The sequence below is a fragment of the Cynoglossus semilaevis genome, chromosome 20 (assembly GCF_000523025.1).
Source record: "Cynoglossus semilaevis isolate Cse_v1.0 chromosome 20, Cse_v1.0, whole genome shotgun sequence".
NCBI lineage: Eukaryota > Metazoa > Chordata > Actinopteri > Pleuronectiformes > Cynoglossidae > Cynoglossus > Cynoglossus semilaevis.
In genome coordinates this window covers 4,041,807-4,046,978 of record NC_024326.1, presented here as the reverse complement: position 1 = coordinate 4,046,978, position 5,172 = coordinate 4,041,807, and the positions used below count along the sequence as shown (strand labels likewise).

General features: G+C 39.6%; 1 protein-coding gene across 5 annotated transcripts in view; it reads right to left on the bottom strand.

Moving 5' to 3' along the window:
* Nucleotides 1–1,120, bottom strand: part of per2 (period circadian clock 2) — a 24,417-nt gene extending 23,297 nt beyond the window's left edge. For 2 of the 5 annotated variants that reach the window (XM_025066075.1, XM_025066077.1), the window contains exon 1: nucleotides 934–1,120. The gene's annotated coding sequence lies outside the window, so the exon portion shown is untranslated. The remainder of the gene's footprint in view (nucleotides 1–933) is intronic. The other 3 variants (XM_008334030.3, XM_017042402.2, XM_025066076.1) reach the window with 3 other exon arrangements.
* Between the last annotated feature and the right edge of the window lie 4,052 nt (nucleotides 1,121–5,172).

Here is a 5,172-nt window from a genome sequence, read left to right as displayed (position 1 = left end):
AAACTTGTGGCTCCAGTTCTAAGGAGACTATGGTTGAATCCAACAAAAGAACATAAATATCAGGTGAACAGCAAGTAAAATGGTCAACATAAAGTCTTAGTGATACATCAGTGAAGTAACCCTGGTGAGAACCTGCACTTTTCTATACATCCATGTTAGTTCTCCATCAACAGCTAAACATAAATCACAAACATGGAGTCACAATAGTTATCAATTAAAATGTGAGAAGTACAGATTTAATTATTGTTAATTTGCATTATTACTTTTATTTTTACTATTATTCTTTGAACCTCCCTGCAGCATAACTTAATGCATAGTTTGGATTTCTTTTGTATTTTCTTCTATTTTTACAAATCTACATCTTATGTGTTTAACCTATCAGGGAAGGCTGTTTTTGAGCAGTTACATAAAAGTAAATATATGGTATAAGGTTGTCCACTACATTAAAGAAATACTGTCTTCTTCCTACGCCTCTACTCTAGTCTCACTGTCTTTGCAATAAAACTGGACTGCGATCAGCGCACTTTAACCGGTACACGGTGGCAGACAGTGAATGAATGAATGAATGTTCGGCATGTGAACTTGTGATGCTGCTGGAGACTCTTTATGTAAGTTTGAATGTGACGTCTTTCACAACGACTTATGTCATCCGTGCAGCACCGTGAGCCCACTGTAACCGCTCGGATTCTTTCTTTCTTTTTTTTTTTTTTTACTGTATTTTTGTATAAGAGCGAGCTATGACAGAACACTGCGTTACATCTGGAGCCCGTCCACTGAAGTCTACTGACCGACAATGACCCTCCCTTCCACTGACACAGTTATACAACTTTCACGCTTTGCGCCCGTACATGATGTACAACGCGTACACTGCATTTTCTCGAACGCTTAAAAAGACAGGCATGCATTAGGAAACACGAGTCAAACACCACCAACCTTGCACAAGGCAGTTCTTCGGTGCAGATAATGAACCGTTGATTTCGGAGGTAACCGCTGATTGACGCGATCTGTTGTCCGAGGCTCGTCTATCCCACTGCTTCACCCCAGCTGAAGTTCATTCAAGGCGGATGCCTGTCGACTGCTCCAGCTGGAGAAGCGCTGACCTCATTTCCAGCCCCCTGCACTAAGCCCCGCCTCCAACTTTGTGTCTATTAGCTCCTCGAGCTGTACGTCTTTACGTCATTGCACGCTGATCCAATCAGGGTTGTTCACCCTCTATGTGGGCGGACACGACAACTGTCGGACCGTGCTGTCACTGGCCGAGTAGAAAGTCGGTCCGTTTACGTAAGTGTGTGACCGCTTTCACGTGGAACCCCACGGCCTCTGGCGGCGGCGTGAGGGAGGTGGGAGCGGCTCACTACGACTCAGCTGCGGGTGAATGGGAGGATGCCGATGGTTGGCTCCATGCAACTGACTGTTATCTAAACGGTTATACAAGTTTTGTATGTGCGTGAGTGAATGGGAGCTGTTGTTGTGGACAAACCCTCCGAGACGCACCGAGACAAAACATGACTTCATGATGTAATGGAACACACAGTGCAAAAGTATATTACAAAACAAAAATACCCAGCACTCCATTTATTTACATGGTGCGTTGTGTAACCTTTTTTTGTAAAAATATTTTGAGATATACCCGTTAATTTTTATACAGATCCATCTTTTGTCATGAGCTGGGCAACATGTAGGGGGGTTAGTGCTCTTGCCTTACAAAAAGAAGGTCACCAGTCCTTCTTCATGTAGTTTATGAAGTATATGTACATGAATGAATGGAAGTGTTCTTTGTTTCTATATTTGTCCCTGCGATTGACTGGGGAACTGTCCTGTGTATGCGTCATCTGGAGACTGCTGGGTCACTAAGTAACATCCACTTTGGTGTTAGTTCTTCACAGTTCCCTTAATATGTTCTTAACCCAACCTCATCATCTGAAAAGGTGAATAATTAAATGAACTTGACAAAAAGGCACTAATTTAAATGACTGAAAGATCCCAGTTCTCCCGGCCCAAACCCATGGTGATGAGCAGAGAGAACTGTATTAAATAACACGCCTGACGAGATCTTGTCCTAACGTTGTTATAAGACCATGTCCGGTTCTATAACCTCATTGGTATGTTCTTGTGTAGGGTTCAAATAAAGGTCTTTTCTGTCCCATCAGGTGTAGACAGGAATAGTTCACGGATTAGTGTCTTGGCAGTTATTTTAGGTTATTTTTGAAATCTCTAACACAAAAACCATTCAACCAAATCAGTAAACGTTGTTGTACCATTCTTTTTGAAGCCAATTATGGCTTTGGTCTTTGCTTAAGTCTTAACTTAACAAAAGTGTGTTGTGTTTTGCAGGGAATGAAATCAAACATTTGCAAAACAAATAAAGTCAAGACACTATATAGAAAAAACAACAACAACCCTGTCCTCAATCATTCTTCAACATTACTAGTGTGATGTAAAAATAAAAAAATAAAGCTTATAAAACAAGAGAATGCAGAAATGTCACATGGTTAATTACAGTTATGTTACTGACCCACAAAGACATTTCAGTTCAACAGCCACACTGAGTCCATTAACTAAAAAGCATTACAACAACAAAATGGAATGTGTGACGTTGACAGTCTGATAATTACAGGCTTTTAAAGCAGTGTGTGTTTTTTAAATGTCAAATGAGACATGACATCTAGCTACATGTTTAATAAAGAGTAAATTAGAATTAGCCAGGACAGTGCAGGTTGTGCTTCAAGATGATATGATGCAGTATTTCTTTTAATTTTATTTGTGTACCAGTTCAGTCAAATATTTCATGTATGGTGATTAATGTTAGCCACAGTGTACTGTTTTACCTTAAGATTTAAGTGCAGGGATGCAGGGCAAGAGTCAGTTAACTTTCCATAATTATGGCACATCATCACAGTTGCAGTCTGTCTCTGGATGACATAAGTTCTAATGACTACTTTGACTCACAGCCAAGTCCAACTGCGTCACAAAAACAACAAGTACAGGAGAGAGTGTAATTATATGATTATTGAATTAATAAGACACACAACGTGTTATCTGCCACCCTTTACAAAGCTTTTTTTTTTTAAATACTAAACTAATACTATTCTATGACATTGGTTTGGTTCAAAAGCAAAGACTTTAAGAGCTGTTAGCAAAATCTGGTATTTTTATTTTACAAAATAAAATGCCTGATATTTTTTATTATATTACTAATACGAACAGCTACTTGTTTTGACACAGACAATGTAATAATCATCAGTTCTGGGACAGACAATTGTAGACACTCTTCATACCATCGTCATTTGAATATCATTGCAAGTGTAACTTGTTCAAAAAGTACAGTGAGAGTAAGATTTTCAACCCTCTTGCTGACCAGTTTTTTGTTAGAACATACCCACCACCAGGGGGCACTACGTTGTTGACCTATGGTTTATATATATATATATATTAAACTTGATTATTTTGCTGAAGCGGAGCAATATTCACTTAGAGACAAACATCCAAACCATCTTTCTGAAAGCACAGATGGAACTGCAGGGTGATCTTGCAGAGAGAGGAAAAAAAAATCCACATAAGCAGCATAAGGAGCACCAGGTGGCAGAGGTAGGCAGCCAAGATTGGCTGGTGCCAGTTGTCGTGTGCTCTGGGCTGAGCCAACTCAAAAGAAAAATAAGGTGCGAGGACGGATGAGGGATGCTAAGCATGCGTGGCCCTAGAAACGACCTCGGTCATATCCTCTTCCACTCACACGTTCAGGTGGGATGAGTGCTGTCCTTGACATGCCAAAAGGATTTGAAATGAAAAATGATATATTTTAAATACATATTGTATAAAACAAGGTGAATTAGGATCCATCGGTCAACAGTAAGAATGTGTATGACAAGAATCTGGTGATACGATACGCATCACGGTAGAGGGGGAACGACACCGTATCTTGCAAATATATTGCAACACTATAGGCACGGAGATATAATATCAGGTCACTAGAATTTGAACAGAGATCAGATCTACACTTGTAATCCCAAGAGGAGGAATCATATCAAAATTAAATGAATAAATGCCGTGAATATTTGCATGTTAAGAATATGTGATAGAATGACTATTTGTACACTGTGCAATGTGTGAATGTGAGTTCATGAGTGGAACTAGATGAAGGGTAATTGGTCAGAAGGAAAAAAAAATCATATAAGTCAAATAAGTGCTGAACATTTGAACTTGGTAATCAATTCTTTGTCTATTCTTTAACAACAATAGATCTATTTTAAATGTCGGCAACAGAAGTTGGATCTACGTCAATAGCCACAGATTTAGAGAGGAGGAGCAGATGAAGTGGGAGTTTTTGCAGCTCCCTGTGTTGGCATCCTTCCAGCTCCAATTCCCAATTAGTTTGGCATCAATTAGTTTTAACACCTTGGTTTAAAAAAGTAGCACAGAGCTATTTTCAGGAACTGAAGACGTCATAGGCGTAGAGTTGAAATGACACAATAGAAGAAGGAAAAATAATGAGGATGACGTTCTGATGGGCAGTAGAATATTGTTGTGGTGTCCTGTGGACCTGAAGGGATGGCCTTCGAAACCCAGGTCTGTGCAGAAAACGTGGGTAAAGGTAAAGGTACATGCGTTCATGTTTCGGAGCAGGAGCGTGTCACACTGAAACATATTGAATTTAAAAGAATTGCATATTTTAGCAGGCAACTAGGTTGCTTGCTTGCATGACGATAAACGTGGTATCCATTTATAGAGGAGAAGTCCAGGCTGCCAATCTGTGAACACATTCCGTCCCACATGCAGCGTGTCAGTGGCACGTAGGCGGGTGTCAGTTCTCCTACATGAAAATTCTGATTCCTGTCGGAAATGTGACGTTTGCCAGAGATGATGTTTTCTAAGGAGTTTCAATGTGATTTTACTCTCACTACCATTAAAGGAGACAATTCATCCTCTGCATTAGTTACTGATTCAACAGACAGTTGAAACCTCACCACAAAAAATCAATATTACAGTACAGCAGGGGTGAACAATAAGTAGATCTCAAAGAGAGTTCTGGTAGCTCCTTGAGTCAGACACTATAATGTATATAAGACATCCAGTTTATATGAGTAAATATATATTAAGAGTTTTAAATATGGGTTGATCACTTTAGTCTGGTCATTTGAAAAGTAGTCCAGCACTTCAGTTCAGCATGCATTT